At 40.8% G+C, this 22033-nt stretch overlaps 1 non-coding gene and 1 pseudogene across 1 annotated transcript; one reads left to right on the top strand and one right to left on the bottom strand.

The window, feature by feature from the left end:
* Nucleotides 1-11796: 11796 nt before the first annotated feature.
* Nucleotides 11797-17481, bottom strand: LOC131830085 (vacuolar-sorting protein SNF8-like; annotated as a pseudogene).
* LOC131830907 (U6 spliceosomal RNA) lies at nucleotides 14267-14373 on the top strand. The gene has a single exon (XR_009353440.1). It is a non-coding gene; the product is annotated as a U6 spliceosomal RNA (small nuclear RNA).
* Nucleotides 17482-22033: the final 4552 nt, after the last annotated feature.

Genomic DNA, 22033 nt, shown 5'->3' with positions numbered 1-22033 from the left:
CCACCCAGGCGCCCTGGCTATTTTTTTTTAAAGGATTTTATTTATTTATTTGGCAGTGAGAGATCACAAGTAGGCAGAGAGGCAGGCAGAGAGAGAGAAGGAACAGGCTCTCCGCTGAGCAGAGAGCCCAATGCGGGGCTTGATCCCAGGACCCTTGGATCATGACTTGAGCCGACCGAAGGTAGAGGCTTTAATCCACTGAGCCACCCAGGTGCCCCTGCTTTTTGGCTATTTTAAATAATGCTGCAATTAAAATTTGCCTATAAGTACCTATTTGAGTCCCTGTTTTCAGTTCTTTGGGGTTTGTATGAAGGAGTGGAATTTATGAGTCATATGGTTATTCTATATTTAACCCTTTTCACCATTTGTTTAGTTTTTTAAGTTAATATACAGTGTATCATTTGTTTCAGAGGTACAGGTCTATGAATCATCAGTCTTACACAATTTACAGTGCTCACCATAGCACATACCCTTCCCAATGTCCATTACCCAGCCACCCCATCCCTTGCACCCCCCTCTACTTCAGCAACTCTCAGTTTGTTTCCTGAGATTAAGAGTCTTAAAGTTTGTCTCCCTCTCTGGTTTAATCTTATTTCATTTTCCCTTCTCTTCCCCTATGATCCTGTCTTGTTTCTCAAATTCCTCATATCAGTAAGGTCATAATTGCCTTTCTCTGATTGACTTGTTTCACTTAGCATAATAGCTTCTAGTTCTATCCATGTCATTACAAATGGCAAGATTTGGGTTTTTTTTTTTTTTGATGGCTGAATAATATTACATAGTATGTATACACCACATCTTCTTTATCCATTCATCTCCTGATGGACATCTAGGCTCTTTCCATAGTTTGGCTATTGTGGACATTGCTGCTATAAACATTGGGGTGCATGGGTCCCTTTGAATCACTACATTTGTATCTTTAGGGTAAATACCCAGTATTGCAGTTGCTGGGTTGCAGGGGAGCTCTACTTTCAATTTTTTGAAACCCTCCATACTGTTTTCCAAACTGGGTGCACCAGCTTGCACTCCCACCAACAACTGTCACTTCATGTGGTTCTTGTCTTCTGTTTTATCTATGTAGTGCCACATTGATTGATTTGTAGATGTTGAACCAATCTTTGCAGTCTAGGAATAAATCCCACTTGGTCATAGTGAATAATCCTTTTAATGTACTCTTGGATCCTATTGGCTAGTATTTTTTTTAAAGATTTTATTTATTTATTTGACAGAGAGAGAGATCACAAATAGGCAGAGAGACAGACAGAGAGAGAGATGAGGAGAAGCAGGCTCCCTGCTGAGCAGAGAGCCCTATGCAGGACTCGATCCCAGGCCCCTGGGATCATGACCTGAGCCGAAGGTAGAGGCTTAACCCACTGAGCCACCCAGGCGCCCCTATTGGCTAGTATTTTGGTGAAAATTTTTTTATCGATTTTCATCAGGGATATTGGTCTGTAATTATCCTTTTGGGTGGGGTGTTTGTCTGGTTTTGGGATCAAGGTAATGCTGGGGCTCCTGGGTGGCTCAGACAGATAAGTATCTATCTTTGGCTCAGATCATGATTTCAGGGTCTTGAGATCAAGCCCCACATTGGGCTCCTTGCTCAGTGGGAAGCCTGCTTCTCCTACTCCCTCTGCCTGTTGCTCCCCTGCTTGTGCCCTCTCTCTCTCTGTGTGTGTCAAATAAATAAATAAATAAAATCTTAAAAAAAAAAAAAAAAGGTAATGTTGGCCCTCATAGAAAGAGTTTGGAAGTTTTCCTTCCATTTCTATTTTTTTTTTTAATTTTATTTATTTATTTGACACACAGAGATCACAAGTAGGCATAGAGACAGACAAAGAGAGATGAGGAAGCAGGCTCCCTGCTGAGCAGAAAGCCCGATTCAGGGCTTGATCCCAGGACTTGAGATCATGACCTGAGCTGAAGGCAGAGGCTTAACCCACTGAGCCACCCAGGAACTCCCCATTCCTATTTTTTTGAAACAGCTTCAGAAGAATAAATATAAGTTCTTCTTTAAATCTTTTGTAGAATCCTCCTGGGAAGCCATCTGGCCCTGGGCTCGTGTTTGTTGGGAGAGTTTAGATTTTTGCTCCAATTTCCTTGCTGGTTATAGGTCTGTTCAGGCTTACTATTTCTTCGTGTTTCAGTTTTGGTACTTTATACATCTCTAGGAATGCATCTGTTTCTTCCAGACTGCCCAGTTTGTTGGCATATAGTTGCTCATAACATGTTCTTATAATTGTATTTCTTTGGTATTGGTTGTTATCTCTTCTCTTTCATTCATTATTTTATTTACTTGGGTCCTTTCTCTTTTCTCTTTGATAAGTCTGACCAGGAGTTTATCAATCTTATTAATTCTTTCAAAGAACTAGCTCTTAGTATCATTGATTTGTCCTACTGTTCTTTTGGTTTCTATTTCATTGATTTCTGCTCTAATATTTATTATTTCTCTTCTCCTGCTGAGTTTAGGATTTATTTGCTGTTCTTTTTCCAGTTCCTTTAGGTGTAAGGTTAGGTTGTGTAACTGAGACCTTTCTTGTTTCTTAAGAAAGCTTGTATTGCTATATACTTCCCTCTTTTTTTTTTTAAGATTTTATTTATTTATTTATTTCACAGACAGAGATCGCAAGTACAAAGAGAGGCAGGCAGAGAGAGAGGGGGAAGCAGGCTCCCTGCTGAGCAGATAGCCTGATGTTGGGCTCGATCCCAGGACCCTGGGATCATGACCTGAGCCAAAGGCAGAGGCTTTAACCCACTGATCCACCCAGGCACCCCTATATACTTCCCTCTTAAAACTTATTTTGCTGCATCCAAAAGATTTTGAACAGTTTGTGTTTTCATTTTCACTTGTTTCCATGAATTTTTAAAATTTTTCTTTAATTTCTTGGTTTCCCATTCATTCTTTAGTAGGATGTCCTTTAGTCTCCATGTATTTGAGTTCTTTCCAAATTTCCTCTTATGATTGAGTTCCAGTTTCAAAGCATTGTGACTCAAAAATATGCAAGGAATGATCCCAGTCTTTTGGTACCAGTTGAGAACTGATTTGTGACCCAGTATGTAATCTAATCTGGAGAATGTTCCATGTGTATTTTAGAAGAATGTGTATTCTGTGGCTTTAGGATGGAATGTTCGGAATATATCTGTGAAGTCCATCTGGTCCAGTGTGTCATTCAAAGCCCTTGCTTCCTTGTTGATTTTCTACTTGATCTGTTCATTGAATTGAGAGGGATGTTAAGGTCCTCTACTATTATTGTATTGTTATAATTATTTTTAAAGATTTTATTTTATTTGAGAGAGAGAGAGATAGAGAGTGAGAGAGGGAATACAAGTGGGAGAGTGGGAGAGGGAGAACAGGCTTCCTGTGGAGCAGGAACCCAATGTGGAGCTTGATCCCAGGACCTTATTGATATTTTTTCTTTTTTTTTTTTTAAGATTTTATTTGCTTATTTGTCAGAGAGAGAGAGATAGAGAGAGCAAGCAGGGAAAGCAGCAGGAATATGGAGAAGCAGGCTCCTTGGTGAGCAACGAACATGATGCTGGACTCAATCTTAGGACCCTGAGATCATGACCTGAGCTGAAGGCAGAAGCTTAACTTACTGAGCCACCCAGGCATCCCTTGATATGTTTCTTTGATTATGTTATTAATTGGCTCATATAATTGGCTGCTCCCATGTTAGGGGATAAATATTTATAATTTCTTTTTAAGATTTTATTTTTTTATTTGACACACACAGAGAGAAATCACAAGTAGTCAGAGAGGCAGGCAGAGAGAGAGGGGGAAGCAGGCTCTCCAATGAGCAGAGAGCCCAATGTGGGGCTCGATCCCAGGACCCTGAGATCATGACCTGAGCCGAAGGCAGAGGCTTTAACCCACTGAGCCACCCAGGCACCCCAATATTTATAATTTTTAGATCTTCCTGTTGGATAGACCCTTTACTTATGATATCGTATCCTTCCTCATCTCTTATTGCAGTCTTTGGTTTAAAATATAATTTATCTGTTGTAAGGATTGCCACCCCAGCTTTCTTTTGATGTCCATTAGCATGATAAGTGGTTTTCCACCCCTTCACTTTAAAACTGGAGGTGACTTTCAGTCTAAAATGAGTCTCTTATAGACAGCATATCAGTGGATCTTGCTTCTTCTTCTTTTTTTTTTTTTAATCCAGTCCGATATCCTGTGTCTTTTGAGGGACATTTAGCCCATTCAGAGTAACTGTTGAAAGATATGAATTTAGCTCTACTGTGTTACCTGTAAAGTGACTGTTACTGTATATTGTCTCTGTTCCTTTCTGGTCTATGTTTCTTTTGGGCTCTCTCTTTGCTTAGAGGATCCCTTTTAATATTTTTTTCTTTTTTTTTTTTAATTCTTTTCAGCATAACAGTATTCATTGTTACCAAGTGCTCCATGCAATCCGTGCCCTCTCTAATACCCACCACCTGGTTCCCCAACCTCCCACCCCCCACCCCTTCAAAACCCTCAGATTGTTTTTCAGAGTCCATAGTCTCTCATGGTTCACCTCTCTTTTAATATTTTTATAGGGTTGGTTTGGTGATCACAAATTTTTTCCTTTCTGTTTGTCCTGTAAGCTTTTTATCACTTCTATTTTGAATGACATCCTAGTTGGATAAAGTATTCTTGGCTGTATATTTTTCTCATTTAGCACCCTGAATATATTATGCCAGTCCTTTCTGACCTGCCAGGTCTCTGTGGAACGATCTACTGGAAATTTGATGTTTCTACTATGGATCTCTTGTCCCAAGCTGCTTTCAAGATTTTCTCTTTGTCTCTGAGATTTGTAAGTTTCACTATTATGAAATAGGGCTCTTGACCTATTTTTAGTGATTTTGAGGGGGTTTTCTGTGCCTCCTGGATTTTGAAGATCATTTTCTTCCCCAGATTAGGGAAGTTCTCCACTATAATTTGCTCTAATATACCTTCTGCCCCCCTTTCTCTTTCCTTTCCTTCTGGGATCCCAATTATTCCAATATCATTCTGCTTCATGGTATTACTTATCTCTGGAATTCTTCCCTCATGATCCAGTAGTTCTTTATCTCTTTTTCTCAGCTTCTTTATTTTCCATCATTTGGTCTTCTATATCACTAATTTTCTCTTCTTCCTCATTTATCCTACAGTTAGAGCCTCCTCCTGTTTTTGTTTGTTGTCTTTTTGTTTGTTTTTAATGAGAGGAGAACACATTTATTAGCTTAGATAGCATACATGCACATGAGAGAAATTAAGTGATGAGTAACTCAAAGAGGTGGTCAGGACTTGCACTTATATAGCATCTTCATGAAGAATGATAAACTTGTAGAAAAGTAACAAGGATAAAGACACAGGTTTTAGGCCTCCAAGTGCATCAAACTGTGGGCAGTGAATACACTGGAGGAACCTAAGGAGATAAGTTTTGTTTGCACAGGTCCATCTCACTGCTAACTTTCTGTCTTAATGCTCTAAAAGTTCCCCAGGAAAGGGGATTTCTCAGAAGTATTTGTTTTTCATCAGAGAAGGGAAACTCCAGGATGGCTTCTTTCCACATCTCTTGGATCTCAATTGCTATTAGCTCAAAGTAATCTTTATGTCAAAGAGGCATATTTGGGGGTGGCATATTTTGATTCTTATACTATTCACAGAATAGTATAGCATAGTATTATATAGTATAGGAGAGGTATGATATGATTTACAGAGAAGTATGATAGTATGATTTACAGAATCTACACCCTAATAGCTTTGATCTCAATCTAGTTTTGAAGTGTGTATGTGGTTGTTAGTTTAAACAGGGTTAACACTAAAATTTTTAGTAGAGTTTAAGAGTTTTGGGCGCCTTGTTTTCCTATTTCTTAGATGTAATTCCCTACCTGTAATGCCTGTTAGAGCAGCAGGACTACAAGGTCATGTTCCTACCAGGTGACCAATCAGCCACAGATGATTGTAGCAAGGGTGGATATTTGCTCCAATGTTAACCATATTTATTTTCTTTCTTTCTTTCTTTCTTTCTTTCTTTCTTTCTTTCTTTCTTTCTTTCTTTCTTTCTTTCCTTCTTTCCTTCTCTCTCTGTTAACATATAGCATATTATTTGCTTTAGGCATACAGGTCTGTAAATCATCAGTCTTACACAATTCACAGCATTCATCATAGCACATACCATCCCCAGTGTCCATAACCCAGCCACCCTATCACTCCTCTCCGGCCCCCCCCCCCGCCAGTAACCCTCAGTTTGTATCCTGGGATTAAGAGTCTCCTATGGTTTGTCTCCCTCTCTGGTCTCATCTTGTTTCATTTTTTCCCTCTATACTCCCCCAACACCCTGCCCTGCCTCTCAAATTCCTCATATCAGAGAGGTCATACGATGATTTTCTTTCTCTGATTGACTTATTTCACTTTACTTCTTTCTTATTCTCTTGTCCCCCACATTCAATAAAATATGATACACTGTGGATTCTCTTTTCTCTGTATTTATATGTTTTCTCTTTCCCATTGCTAAAGGACTGATTTATGCTCTCATTCCTTCTTGCTTGATTTCAAGTTTCTCAACTGGTCTCAGCTGAATTTTCCTAAAGCACTATTTTAATTATGTCATTCTCTCACTTAAAATCACTCAAAATATCTCTATGACTTCTGTATTATCTACTGAATTTACTTAGTACATGAGGTCTTTTTCTAATCTGTTCTCCCATAACTTTTCTATCTGCACTCCTCTAGTCATAATGGGGGGTTTGCTGTACCTCAGAAGGAGTGCTTACATTTCCATGTATTTGTTCCAACTCCTTTATCCCCTTTTATGCCTCTCCCACAACTATACCCTCATGGACACCCCTCACTATGTGGCTCACTTTCCAGGCACTTTTTGAGAATAGTGATTATTTTCACAGGGAAATGAACATGGATGAAAAGTGGAAAGGTAAGAGTAGGGTTACATTTTGAAGTTAGGATATCTTTTTTTTTTAAGATTTTATTTTTTTATTTGACAGAGAGAGACACAGTGAGAGAGGGAACACAAGCAGGGGGGAGTGGGAGAGGGAGAAGCAGGCTTGGTAACAGGGAGCCCAATGTGGGGCTTGATCCCAGGACCCTGGGATCATGACCTGAGCCAAAGGCAGACACTTAATGACTGAGTCACTCAGGTGCCCAAAGTTAGTATATCTTATATCATACACTGATCATACTCTGCAATCTCTCTGCACTCATCTTTCCTCTCCTCTCGCCTGAACCTTGCACCATCGTTAGTGGTTCACAGATATTAGCCGAGTTAAATCATCTACTACTTATAGGCTTCATAGGTCAGATTAATTGTGCTTTTTACCTATTCATTTTCAAACAGGAGATATATTGTTCCACATCTGGATTTGTATGGAGTCAAAACTTTATCTGACTCCCAAAAGATAAATTTTATAAAAACATAGAGAACAGTAAGTATTTACATGTTTTATTTTTTTATATTTTTTAAAAAAGATTTATTTTATTTATTTGAGATACAGAGAGAGCACAAGAGGGGAGAGGTCAGAGGGAGAACCAGACCCCCACTGAGCAGGGAGCCTGATGCGGGACTTGATCCTGGGACTCCAAGATCATGTCCTGAGCCAAGGGTAGTCACTTAACCAACTGAACCATGCAGGCACCCTATTTACATCTTTTTTTTTTTTTTTAAGATTTTATTTATTTATTTGGCAGACAAAGATCACAAGTAGGCAGAGAGGCAGGCAGAGAGAGGAGGAAGCAGGCTCCCTGTGGAGCAGAGAGCTTGATGCGGGGCTTGATCCCAGTACCCTGGGATAATGACCTGAGCCAAAAGCAGAGGCTTTAACCCACTGAGCCACCCAGGCACCCCCTATTTACATCTTTTAATGTCTATGGCCAAATTCATTTTATATAGCTTTTCTTTCCTGGTTGATTTTTTATAGAATGTCGGTGGTGAAACTATGTAGATTGCAAAAAAGACTGTAAACATTAACAGATTATAAATATTTCTGGGGAAATTAGCAATATGAGTGGAAAACCATGAAATTCCTAACAAATAAACCCAGCAATGCTAATCTGCTAAATCACTACTGTTTTCAAGAGCCTCCACTTTTTTTTATTGCATCTCATTAATAGTCTTTCTAAATTTCAACTTGGTTAGATTTTAGTTCTTTTATTTCTTCAGAAAGGGATTCTCTAGTGTCTTCTATGCTTTTTTCAAGCCCAGATAGTATCTTTATAATTATTATTCTGAACTCTAGTTTTGCCATCTTACTTATGTCAATACTAATTAGGTCCCTAGCAGTCAGTATTTCCTCTTGTTCTCTTGTTTGAGGTGAGTTTTTCCATCTTGTCCTTCTGTTCAGAGAAGAACAGATGAGTGAGAGAACAAAATACTAAACTGGTGACAATGACCCCAGAGAAATATACACTAAACAAATCGAAGAGACCCAAAACTGGGAGAAAAAAAGAAACAAGAAAGAAATAGAATATAATCAGACAGGTGAGCAGAAGAGAGCAATACACTGGATTCTGTGTGTATTTTGGTCTTTTTTTTTTTTTTTTTTTTTTTTTAGAAAACTATGTCCCAAAATTGTAAAGAAAGAAAACTTATATATGTACAAAAATAAAATTAAATACAATGAAAGGATAGAATGTAACTGTAAAAATGGAAATTAAAAGACAAGAAAAAATGGAAGAGGAAAAAAAAAGCAAAAACAAAAAAAGGAAAGGATATAAACAGACAGGTGAACAGAACAGAGCAATACACTATCTCCTGAGTATATTTTGGTCAGTTCATTAGAAGAAACTACATCTAAAAATTGTAAAGAAAGAAAAACCTATATGTATATATAAAAATAAATATATTGAAAGGATAGAATGCAACTGTAAAGGTGAAAATTTAAAAAGACTTTTAAAAAGTTATGATCAGACAGGCAGACAGGTAACTAGAACAGAACCATACACTAGATTTGGGGTGTATTTTAGTCTGTTAGAAGAAACTGCATCCCAAAATTGTAGAGAAAGAAAGGCTAATATATATACAAAAATAAGATTAAATACAATGAAGGAATAGAATGTAGCTGCAAAAATGAAAATTATAAAAGATTTTATTTTATTTTTTTTAAAGATTTTATTTATTTTATTTAACAGACAGAGATTAAAAGTAGGCAGAGAGGCAGGCAGAGAAAGAGAGGGGGAAGCAGGTTCCCTGCTGAGCAAAGAGCCCAATGCGGGGCTCGATCCCAGGACCCTGGGATCATGACCTGAGCCGAAGGCAGAGGCTTTAACCCACTGAACCACCCAGGCACCCCATGAAAATTATAAAAGATTTAAAAAAGAAGTTGGTGGGCACCTGGGTGGCTCAGTGGGTTGAGCCACTGCCTTCAGCTCAGGTCATGATCTCAGGGTGCTCAGCAGGGAGCCTGCTTCCCTCTCTCTCTCTCTGCCTGCCTCTCTGCTTGCCTCTCTGTCTACTGTGATCTCTCTCTGTCAAATAAATAAATAAAATCTTTAAAAAAAAAAAGAAGTTGGTAAAATAAGAGATTGGTTGAGAAAGGAAAGAAAAAAATTAAAAATAAAGCTGAAAGACTAAAGAATCATGGGGAAAAAGCTATGAATTTTATGTGGTGTATTTCCATAGTTCTGGAGTTCCACAGTTCTCATTGATTGATAAACATGGTCTTGGCAGGATATTCTTGCTGATCTTCTGGGGGAGGGGATTGTTGCCTTGATTCTCAAGTGTCTTTGCCCAAGATGGGATTGTACCGCCCTTGCCAGGGGCCAGGTGAGGTAATCTGCTCCAGTTTGCTCTCCTGGCTTTCATTTCCCTGAAGGCTTTCCATAGAGCTCTGGAGGATGGGAATGGAAGTGGTGGCTTCCCAAACTCTGGCTCCCAGGGAGCTGAGAGCTCAGGGCCCCACTCCTCAGTGTGCCCTTGGAGAAAAGCAACCAGTCACTCCCATCTCCCTGGTCTCTGGCCTCGTGCTCCGTTCTCACCCGGCCTGTGACCAAGCGTTTCTATCTCTGGCACACAGCCCCCCCATTGGGAGTCTCCAAACCCTGCTGACTCCTGCAGTGTGCTCCCGTGCTGCTCCTCCTGGGCAAGAAAGGACGGTCTCAAGGAAGGAGGGAGAGCCCACACCTCGGTTTGCTGTTTGCAGCTGGCTTCCCACTCGGATACCTGGGAGCTCTGCCGCACTCAGTCACCCACAGTCTTCCTGTGACCCCGAGGATCCTGACACCATATTGTCCCACCTACTGTTCTGTCCCAGTTAGCCACCTGGGTGACGTCCCTCACTGAAGCAGACTTCTAAGAGTTCTTTTTTCTTTTCTTTTTAAAAGATTTTATTTATTTATTTATTTATTTACTTATTTGACAGAGAGAGAGAGATCACAAGTAGTCAGAGAGGCAGGCAGAGAAGAGAGAGGGAAGCAGGCTCCCTGCTGAATGGAGAGCCCAAAGCGGGGCTCGATTCCAGGACCCTGAGACCACGACCTGAGCTGAAGGCAGAGGCCTAACCCACTGAGACGCCCCAGACTTCTAAGAGTTCTGATTTTGTGCTCACCTGCTCTATCACTTGCCAACAGCCAGCTGATGGAAAGCTCCCTGCCCCCACCCCCCCACCCCCTGCAGTCTACCTTCCCATAAATCACCTTGGATTCACTTCTCCTCACCTCCTACCTTGCAGAAAGTGGTTGCTTTTCTATTTGCAGAGTTGCAGCTCTTCTTTTCTTCCACCTCCAGTTGAGTTCATAGGTGTTCAGAATGATTTGATCCTTATCTACCTGAATTTCTGAGACCAGAATAAATTAAGGTCCTACTCCTCTGCCATCTTGGACTCCTCACTGGTTAGTTTCTATTTTATTTATTCAGATCACTAATCTTTTCTTCAGCATCTGCTTTATCCCATTCAGTGTATTTTCCATTTCGTATAATGTATTTTTAAAAAATCTAGACGTTTCATCAGTGATCTTTCTTATATCTCCATTTTCTCTAATTTTTGTGGCCCTGTTTTCCCCTGCCTTTTTGAACTTATAGATCATTTTTAAAAAGATTATATTTATTTATTTGACAGAAAGAGAGCGCAACAGAGAGAGAAGGGGAAGGAGAAGTGGAGGGGGAGAAGCAGACTCCCCACTAAGCAGGGACCCAATGTGGGACTTAATCCCAGGACCCTGGGATCATAACCTGAGCTGAAGGCAGATGCTTAACTGATTGAGCCACCCAGTTGTCCTAGAGCATTTTTATAATCACTGTTTTTATGCCCTTGTTTGTTAGTTCCATCACATTATTTCTGGATCTTTTTTAAAGATTTTTAAAATTTATTTATTTATTTGACAGACAGATTACAAGTAGACAGAGAGGCAGGCAGAGAGAGAGGAAGGGAAGCAGGCTCCCCACTGAGCAGAGAGCCCGTGGCTTGATTCCAGGACCCTGGGACCATGACCTGAGCCAAAGGCAGAGGCTTTAACCCACTGAGTCACCCAGGCGCCCTTCTGGATCTGTTTTTATTGGTTGATATTTTTCTTTTAAATTAAAAAACTTTTTTTTTTAAAGATTTTATTTATTTATTTGACAGACAGAGATCACAAGTAGGCAGAGAAGCAGGCAGAGAGAGAGAGATAGGAGGAAGCAGGGTCTCTGCTAAGCAGAGAGCCCGATGTGGGGCTCAATCCCAGGACCCTGGGATCATGACCTGAGCCGAAGGCAGAGGCTTTAACCCACTGAGCCCCCCAGGCGCCCCTAAATTAAAAAACTTTTAAACAAAGTTGTTCAGGTTTTATTTACCACTAGCTCCACTCTCTTCTCCCTGCCAGCTGCTGTGCCCTCTTCCACACTCTCAGATCCAGAAGAGGACTTCTCTGGCCTTATCAGTGTTAATCTTATGGGAGTAGAGGTCAGTGAAAACAGCTGTCAGACATTAATGTGCCTCTTCTGGGTCCAACTAGGCTGAACTTTCCTTCAGCAGATGTCCTAGAACTTGCCTCACTTAGTCTAGCTTTGATTTCCCTGATGTTCAGGTGGCCATTTTCCCTGCCAGCAACAACAACTAGTGTGATCTCTATTGAACTCAGAACAGACTGATGAGGTAAGTGCTACCCACAATGGTGATACTGAAGCCAGTGGCTTTAGTTACTTAATGACCCTGATCAGGTTGTCTTGGCTGTTGTCCTAAGCAAAATTTCTTCTTCCTTTTAATACCTATTGTTGTAGGTCCTCCAAAGTTCTCCAAAGAAGTTTCATTTGGATCTTTTTTATATCTTCCATTTTAGTGGAAATGAAAGGGCTAGGCACACTTTGATAATTTATATCCCCAGCATCTCAGACCAAAATCTTTTTTCAGAAGTCAGAGGATCCACACCAATGGTGGCACATGTGTCCTGGAACTGTACTTGGAACTTGAGGATGCTTCTGGATCATCTGCTTGTGCTTGCTGGCAAATGGCCCCAGGGTGGTCTTGAACACATCCCATTCTTTGACATCTGGGCCAGTGATACCCAGCCAAGACAGTCCCTTGCTTCTTATAACTGGCCTTGGCGGGCTGGCTATATCCTTGCTATCAGTTTGTGGGCCACCCTGCTGCCAGGACCCTGGGTCTCTGTAGCCCTAGATTTACCTATGGCCTCTTTTGATTGATTTTTATCCTGTTTATGGATAATATTTTCTTGCTTTTATTTTTTGGATGTTTAGGGTTTTTTTTTTTTTTGAGTCATTGTGAATTTTACATCATTTTTAAAACTTTGCTTTAGAGTTACTGAAGAAGTTAAACATAGAATTACTATATGACCCAGAAGTTTTAGTCTTATATATATACCCAGAAATATTGAAAATAAGAACTCAAATACATGTATGCTAATGTTCATTGTAGTATTATTAACAATAGTCAAAGGTTGAAACAACCAAAGTGTCCATCAACAGATGAATGGATAATGTGGTATATGCATTCAATGGAATATTAATCAGACATAGAAAGGAATGAAGTTCTGATACATGGTGTAATATGGATAAGCCTTGTAAACATAATGCTAAGTGACAGAAGTCAGATATAAAAGGAAAAATATTGTATGGCTTCATTTATAAGAAATATCTGACATAGGCAAAAACACTGAGATGGAATGTAGATGAGAGATTATCAGGGGCTTCAGGGTGAGAGAAATGGGAAATTATTGGTTAGTGGAAATTTTCTGTTTGGGGTTATAAAAAATTTTGGAAATAGATAATAGTGATGGTTGCAGAACATTGTGAAAATAATTAATGCGACTGAACCCTACACTTTAAAATAGTTAAAAAAAGGGATTCCTGGGTGGCTCAGTCAGTTAAGCTGCTGCCTTTGGCTCAGGTCATTATCCCAGAGTTCTGAGATCGAGTCCCACATCAGACTCCTTGCTCAGGGGGGAGCCTGCATCTCTCTCTGCCTCTGCCTGCCACTCTGTCTGCTTGTGCTCTCTCTCTAAGTAAGTAAGTAAGTAAGTAAGTAAAATATTAAATAAATAAATAAGTTGAAAGGGGGGCGCCTGGATGGCTCAAATGGTTAAGCATCTGCCTTGGCTCAGGTCATGATCCTGAGGTCCTAGGATCAAGCATAAGATTTAAAATTTCAAAAGATGGGGCACGCCCCTCCCCCACCCCGCAGAGAGCCCGATGTGGGGCTCGATCCCAGGACCCTGGGATCATAACTTGAGCTGAAGGCAGAGGCTTTAACCTATGAGCCACCCAGGCGCCCCAAGCATTCCACTCTTGATTTCAGCTTAGGTCATGATCTCAGGGTTGTGTGAAGCTGCGTAGGACTTCATGTTCAGTGTGGAGTCTGCTTGAGATTCTCTCTTGCTCTACCTCTGTCCCTCCTCCCACTCATGCTTTCTCTCAAAATAAATAAATATAATCTTTAAAATCTAGGGTGTCTGGGTGGCTCAGTCAGGTGAGTGTCTGCCTTTGGCTCAGGTCATGATCTCTGGGTCCTGGAATCAAGTCTCTAGTAGGGCTTCCTGCTCAGTGGAGTGTCTGCTTCTCCTTCTCCTTCTACCCCTCCCCCCTGCTCACTGTCGCTCTCTTTCCCCAATATATAAATTAAATCTTTAAGAAAATAACAAAATAATAAAATGAAATCAGGGTGCCTGGGTGGCTCAGTGAGTTAAAGCCTCTGCCTTCAGCTCAGGTCATGATCTCAGGATCCTGGGATGGAGCCCCACATCGGGCTCTCTGCTCAGCAGGGAACCTGCTTCCTCCCTCTCTCTCTGCCTGCCTCTTTGTCTACTTGTGATCTCTGTCTGTCAAATAAATAAATAAAATCTTTAAAAAAATAAAATCTAGTGCTCGCTTCGGCAGCACATATACTAAAATTGGAACGATACAGAGAAGATTAGCATGGCTCCTGCGCAAGGATGACACGCAAATTCGTGAAGCATTCCATCTTTTTTATGCTCGCCCTGATATGAGGAAGTGGTGATGCAACATGGGGGCTTAAGTGGGTAGGAGAAGAATAAATGAAACAAGATGGGATTGGGAGGGAGACAAACCATAAGTGACTCTTAATCTCACAAAACAAACTGAGGGTTGCTGGGGGGAGGGGGTTTGGGAGAAGGGGGTGGGGTTATGGACATTGGGGAGGGTATGTGCTTTGGTGAGTGCTGTGAAGTGTGTAAACTTGGTGATTCACAGACCTGTACCCCTGGGGATAAAAATATATGTTTATAAAAAATAAAAAATTATTTAAAAAAATAAAATAAAATCTATATGTATATAATATATAGAAAAAATCTAAATCTATCTGTATATAGATTTTAAAGATTATAAATATATATTATATATAAATAATATAGATGTAGAAATTATAAATTATATGTTATATAAATATATATGTTGATGTAATTCCTCTTCTTAAAACCTTGTAATACTTCTCAATTTAAACTTATTATAAAGTTATAATAAGGGACCCTGGGTGGCTCAGTTGGTTAAGCATTTGCCTTTGGCTCAGGTCATGATCTCAGGGTCCTGGGATGGAGCCCCACATCGGTGTCTCTATTCAGTGAGGAGCCTCCTTTTCCCTCTCCCTCTGCCAGCTACTCCCCCTGCTTGTGCACTCTCTCTCTGCCAAATAAATTAATTAGAATGAAAAAAATTGTTAAAATGGTGACTTTCATCATATATTTAATTACATTAGATAAAAAAGGATTACTTTGGCAGCTGTGAAGAAATCAGACAATAGGTTAAGGTTACTGCAGGAATCTAGGTTAAAGGTGATGATGTTCTGTTTACCCCTCCAGGTTCACTCTGTCCTCCTCTGGAAGTTGACCTATGTAGACTGATTAACTGGTTCCTAGGCCCTCTGGCTTCTGGTTGAACTTGGCCAATGTACAGCAATGGGAAGAGACCTCAGTCTGCAGGATTGCTTTGAGCACCTATGGCAACTGATAACAGGTAATAGCTCTTGCCAGGCAGCCTTCTCCACAAAGCTCTGTGTGTCTCTGTATTCTAGTAATGGCTCCCTTCTCCCATTCCTTCCTTCTAAGGGTAAAGTGGCTGCCACCTGTATTTCTCTACACCGGTTTATTAGTTTAATAGTTCCCTTATCAAACTTCTCTAGAATTAGCCAATTGGAGTGTGTTATTAGTTTCCTGCTTTAGATCCGTTTAGATGTAGTGGACAGAGCAACATATGTATTTGGCAATAGAACCTTGAGGTTTTGATAGACTGGATGGTGTGACAGACATGGTCCTGGCTCTCAGAAAAGTTCTAATAAATTGGGGGAGGCAGGATGACACAGTTAGGAAAAAAAAAAAAAAAACAAAAAGTAAGATTCAGGCTCATACCAACTAGCAATAGTCCAGCTATGGACTCGGGTTCTAAGGTGGTGGGAACTAGCTATTGAATGCACTGATTCAGATAGTATTAATGATATAGTTCCCTGTCTTGGGGACAGAACTGATATTTTTCCAAGCTCTCACATATGCAGGAGAGAAACTAAAGGAGGTTGGTTGTTTTCCCACAGAGGAATCAGAAGAGTGAGCTCTCAAGGAAGCAGTAGAAATTGAGATTTGGAAATGAGGAGAAGATCTAGTCATCTGGGTGAAATGTCAAGGTGCAGACACTGGCTTGCAGCGGCTTAGCCTCCCAATCAGAGGATCTAGAGATGCTCAGGCCTTAGGTTTAATTAAGCAACACCCTGTTCCATCCACTAGTTGGCTTCCTGAGCCCATTCTGTCCCTGAAGCCATGGATAGGACTAACTGGGGGTGATTTCTCTATCATGGACCCTTCATCTACCCCTTCGACTATTTCCCCATTTTTCCTATTTTCCCTGCATGCCTCTCCTCCATCCTGGCCCTTCCAGCTGCTGAAAGGCACCTGTTAGCTCTACATCCCTGATAAGTGGCCAACCGTCCAAGATCAGGTTTTCTTGGCTCATACTGGATATCCTTAATGTCTTGCATGCCTTGCTTATTTGCCTTGGATTCTACACAGAGAATTCTAATTGGGGTGTAACCCCCACAACATGACCCTCTAGATCTTGAGCTGCTGGACCTGTTCTCTGAGCCCTGCTAGTTGTTCTGGCTCAGTTTTCACACCAAGGCCCTTTGTGGGCCAGTACAGTCAATTTCCTTTCTTATCACACCCACTTTACTCCCACAGGAAGTACTTCCCAATCCATCTTAGTCTCTTCCATGCTATAAGGATCCAGTCGCCTCCAGAAATTTACAGCTTCTGGCTGACTGTATAATCTTAGACACATTACTTAACCTCTGTATGCCTCAAGTTCTTACTAAATTCTTAGCCCATGCCTGGCACATGGCAAAACTCAGTAGATGTTAGTTGTTGTTGTAATTGTATTTTTAAAATGTCAATATGTTCATATAACAGGTATGACCCACTTCAAATTTGAGTCTAAAAATGATCATATTTCTCTCTTTAAAAAATTCTGAGTCTATGGGCGCCTGGGTGGCTCAGTGGGTTAAGCCGCTGCCTTCGGCTCAGGTCATGATCTCAGGGTCCTGAGATCGAGGCCCGCATCGGGCTCTCTGCTCAGCAGGGAGTCTGCTTCCCTCTCTCTCTCTGCCTGCCTCTCCATCTACTTGTGATTTCTCTCTGTCAAATAAATAAATAAAATCTTTAAAAAAAAAAAATTCTGAGTCTAAGTTCAGTTTATTTTAAAGATTTTATTTATTTATTTGACAGAGAGACACAGCGAGAGAGGGAACACAAGCAGGGGAAGCAAGAGAGGGAAAAGCAGGCTTCCCGCAGAGCAGGGAGCCCGATGCAGGGCTCAATCCCAGGATCTTGGGATCATGACTTGAGCTGAAGGTAGCCGCTTAATGACTGAGCCACCCAGGAGCCCCTAAGTTCTGTTTATAAAAAAAAAAAAAAAGAAAAAAAAAGATATTATTTACTTTATTTTGAGAGAGAGAGAGAATATGTGCAAGTGGGGGAGGGGCAAAGAATCCCAAGCTGACTCTGCCCTGAGCACAGACCTCATGTGGGACTCTGTCCCATGACCCGGAGTTCAGGACCAGGCCGAAACCAAAAGTCATTCGCCCAACCAACTGAAGCACCCAGATACCCCTAAATTCAGTTTATTTTTGTACTTATTTTATTTTAGCTTTCTTTTCTTTTCTTTTCTTTTTTAATTTAAGTAAGCTCTACACCCAATGTGGAGCTTGAACTCATGGCCCTAAGATCAAAAGTTGCATGCTCAACCTTGTGAGCCAGCCAGATGCCTCTATTTTAGCTATTTATTTCTTAACTAGTACACCTAGAAAAAATTCCGAAAATGTCAAAAGCCCCACCACTTCTCCTAATCACCCAGTTTACCTTCCCAGAGACAACTTTCTTAACAATTCTTTACTTAGATATAAAATATTTCCATCACCCTGAAAAATTCCCTTTGCCCCATTGCAATCAATCCCCTTACTTAACACTTAGCTATATTCAACCACTGACCTGCCTTCTGCCACTGTGATTTTGTGTGTGTGTGTGTGTGTTTTTTTTAGAATCCCATAGGAAGATTAGAACAGAAATAAATGATATAGAAACCAAAAAAAAAAAAAACAAAAAAACCCAACAGAACAGGTTGATGAAACCAAGAGCTGGCTTGGTATTTTGAAAAAATATCAGTAAAATTGAGCGTTGCTGGAAGGGAGAAGGGTGGAAGGATGGAGTAACTGGCTAATGAACAAGAAGGAGGGCGTGTGATGTAATGAACCCTGGGTATTATATAAGACTGATGAATCACAGACTTATACCTCTGAAACCAAGACTACATTATATCTAATTAATTGAATTTAAATTTAAAAAATTTTAAAAGATTTTATCCATTTATCTGATAGAGAGAGAGAGCGAGCACAAACGGGGGGAGCAGCAGAGGGAGAGGAAGAAGCAGACTCCCTACTGAGCAAGGAGCCTGACATGGGACCCAGTCTCAGTACCCTGGGATTGTGACCCAAGCCAAAGGTAGACGTTTAACCCACTGAGCCACCTGGGCATCCCAATAAAAAAAAATATTTAAAAAATTCATAAACCTCTAGCCAGACTTATCAAGAATAAAAGAAAGGACTCAAATAAATAGGATTTGATATAAATGGCCTCACAATATGTATTCTTTTGTATTTGACTTATTTCACTTATCTTAATGTTTTTCTTTTCTTTTCTTAAGATAGTTGATGTCAATAGTAGGTGGACGCGAGACAGGCTGTGGTCAGGGAGGCTCTTGAGAAGAGAAGAAGGTGCAGCCCACAAGACAGAGACAATCCTTAGCAGGTGAGCATCTGGTGAGCAGATTTGCATCTGGTGAGCAGAAGGCAAAGACAAAGCCAGGGCGGCTTCTCTCTAGCCACTTCCAACCTTCTTTCTAGTACCTACATTTGGTGGTGCTGCCCCATGCATAGCCTCCTACTGACCTGGGCTGGTGGCTTGGACAGCAGGGGTCACTATGGGCTCTTGGTAGAGCCATGGCCTCCATGAATTCATTTGTCCAATAATAGTTAACAAGCGAAGAAATGACTCAGATACAAATGACAAAGATGACTCTCAAAAACTTTGAAATGTAGTTTAGACTCTGAAGAACCTGTGGAGAGTTTCGATTTATTTTTCCTGGCTCCTAGCAATACCCTCTCCTTCTGGTAACTCCTTAACCAGTGAGTTTCAAATTATAAGATGCAGCCTATTAGTGGGTCATGATGGGCATTTTTTTTTTTTTAAGTAGTCTCCACCCCCAGTGTGGAACCCAACACAGGGCTTGAACTCACAACCCTGAGATCAAGACCTGAGCCGAGATCAAGAGTCCAATGCTTAACCGAATGAGCCACCCAGGCACGCCATGATGGGCATTTTTAAACAATGAAATATAGTGGAATAAAAATATCAGACACAACATGGATAGGATGTGTATTTAATGAAAGATGTTTCCAATATATGTGTATGTATGGAGTTACAACATGATGTGTATTTCTCCTTGTGTGTCTCAGTCAAAAAATCATGAAAGCCTCATGCATTGGTATTTCCCCTGGGGTTGTAGCTTCTTCAATCTTCTGATTCTCATTAATAGTTCCCAAATTCTAATGAGCAAAAGAATCACCCAAGAAGCTTGTTGAAACTATAATTTCCAAGCCCTACCTACCTCCAAATATATTCAAATTCAGAAGGCTGGGGTGAACTAGGAGATTTCATTTTTTAAAAGATATTTATTTATTTATTTATTTATTTATTTATTCATTCATTCATTCATTTGAGAGAGAGAATGCACAAGCAGAGTGAGCAGCAGGCAGAGGGAGAGGGAGAAGCAAATACCCCCTGAGGAGTCACCTCCACCCCCTGGCCCGACACATGCACCATTGATGTGGGCTCTATCCCAGGACCCTGGGATCATGACCTGAACTGAAGGCAGATGATTAAGGTAAACCAACTGAGTCACCCTGGCACCCCAGGAGATTTCCTTTTTAACAAGCTGGAGATGAAGTATAAATGGTCTATGGACCCCAGTTTGAAAGGCCCTGCTTGACCTCACGTTGGCCAGTTTCATCCACAGCCAAGAGTTCAGTGGTATCCTCTACCCTGAGTGTCAAAGGCAGATTGACAAGTTCATTTGTAGACACTGGTTATTGTGTCCTCTGATCTGGATGTTCCTTGCACTCATAGCGCCCAAACTGAAGCTCTTTCCCTCTCACCCCACTATCACACTTATTCCTCTAACATTGTTTCTCATCTTTGTGAGTGGATGCATTATATACCCTGTCAACCAAACCAAAATAAAGGAGAGAGAGGAATCAGAGTTGGGCCCCCAGGGTTAAGCCTGGGCACAGGGATCACTTCATAGGTATGTAACCTGTGCAACCCCATAGGGTCCTGCACTTAGAAATGCCTTACACTCAGTTTCATGTTCTGCTGCCACTATCTTAAGAATCTTCATAATTTTTGAACAAGGGACCTTATATTTTTATTTGGCATTAGGCCTCACAAATTATGTAGCCTGTCCTGTCTAGGAGCCTGGGAACCTGGTGGTGAATTTAAATAGAAATGGGGAAGTTGGATGGGGTGCCTGGGTGGCTCAGTGGGTTAAAGCCTCTGCCTTTGGCTCTGGTCATGATCTCAGGGTCCTGAGATTGAGTCCCGCATTGGGCTCTCTGTTCAGCAGGGAGTCTGCTTCCTCCTCTCTCTCTCTCTCTCTGCCTGCCTCTCTGTTTACTTGTGATCTCTTTCTGTCAAATAAATAAATAAAATCTTAAAAAAAAAAAAAAAAAGAAATGTGGAAGTTGTGGGGAACCTGGATGGCTCAATCATTAAGTGTCTGCCTTCGGCTCAGGTCATGATCACAGGGTCCTGGGATCGAGCCCCATGTCTGGCTCCTTGCTCGGCAGAGAGCCTCTTCTCTCTCTCCCTCTGCCTGCTGCTCTGCCTACTTGCGCTCTCTAGCTCTCTGTCAAATAAATAAATAAATAAATAAATAAAATCTTATTTAAAAAAAGAAGAAAGAAGGAGGTCAGCAAAAAGAACAGGTCTAGGAAGAAAGTGGGCTGGCTTTCTATACCTCAATGTGAGCTGTCTGTAACTCAGCCAGGTGAAGTACAGTGGGAAGTTGGAAATATGAGCAAGAACAGAGAACAGAGGTCAAGATGGAAGATAAATTGTTTGGAGTTAGCCAAATAGATGTAACAGGTGAGATCATGAAAGGGAATTAACCAGGAAAGAGGGTACACAGTGAGAAGGAGTAAGGGACAGGGACAGGACTTTAAAAATCAGTAGCATTAAGGAGGTGGGAAGTATGGGAAGAAGAACCAGCAAAGGCACAGGAAGAAATGTAGAAGCAAAACCAAACAGTAAAAATACTGGGGCAAGGAGATAATCTGATGTGACCATGCAGGATCTGAAGGGGAAAGTAGGAGCAGAAAAGCCAATTTAGGGACAGAGCACATGGAAAGGAAAGATTCAACCCCCCAAATTTAAATCATCTATTTTTATTTTTGAACATATACTGATTATAAAAATAATTTTAGAAACACTCATATTCCACCATCCAGACAAACTGTTAGCATTTTGGTGCATTTCCTTCCAGTGTTTGTTTTCAGCATAGTTTTCTTCCATATTTTTTTTCCTCTACAGAAAGTTTACAAATATTCTATCTACAGTCTTCTTTGATTTTGCTCCACAAATCTGAGACCATATTATCCATAGTCTCATATCCTACATAGATAGGATGGAATTTTACATTCTATCCAGAGCACTTCCTATGCTATTAAAAACATTTTTTCCTGGATGTGTAGCATTCCAAAATCTTGTGACATCAATTTTTAAAATATCATGAAATAAAATATAAAATACTTCTAATTTTGTTGCTATAATCTCACCAACCCCATCAAATAATTTCACATTTTAGTGTTTCTTTCCAACTTCACTCTTTGAAAACATCACTAGGGTACCTGGGTGGCTCAGTCAGTTAAGCATCTGCCTTTAGCTCAGGTCATGATCCCAGGGTCCTGGAATCCAGTCCCACATCTGGCTCCTTGCTCAGTGGGGAGCCTGCTTCTCCCTCTCCCTCGCCTGCCTCTCCCCCTGCTTGTGCTTATTCTCTCTCTCTGTCAAGTAAATAAA

This window comes from Mustela lutreola, chromosome 4 (genome assembly GCF_030435805.1).
Source record: "Mustela lutreola isolate mMusLut2 chromosome 4, mMusLut2.pri, whole genome shotgun sequence".
NCBI classification, from domain to species: Eukaryota; Metazoa; Chordata; class Mammalia; order Carnivora; family Mustelidae; genus Mustela; species Mustela lutreola.
The sequence above is the reverse complement of the archived record's forward strand: the minus strand, read 5'-3'. Positions and strand labels throughout refer to the sequence as shown.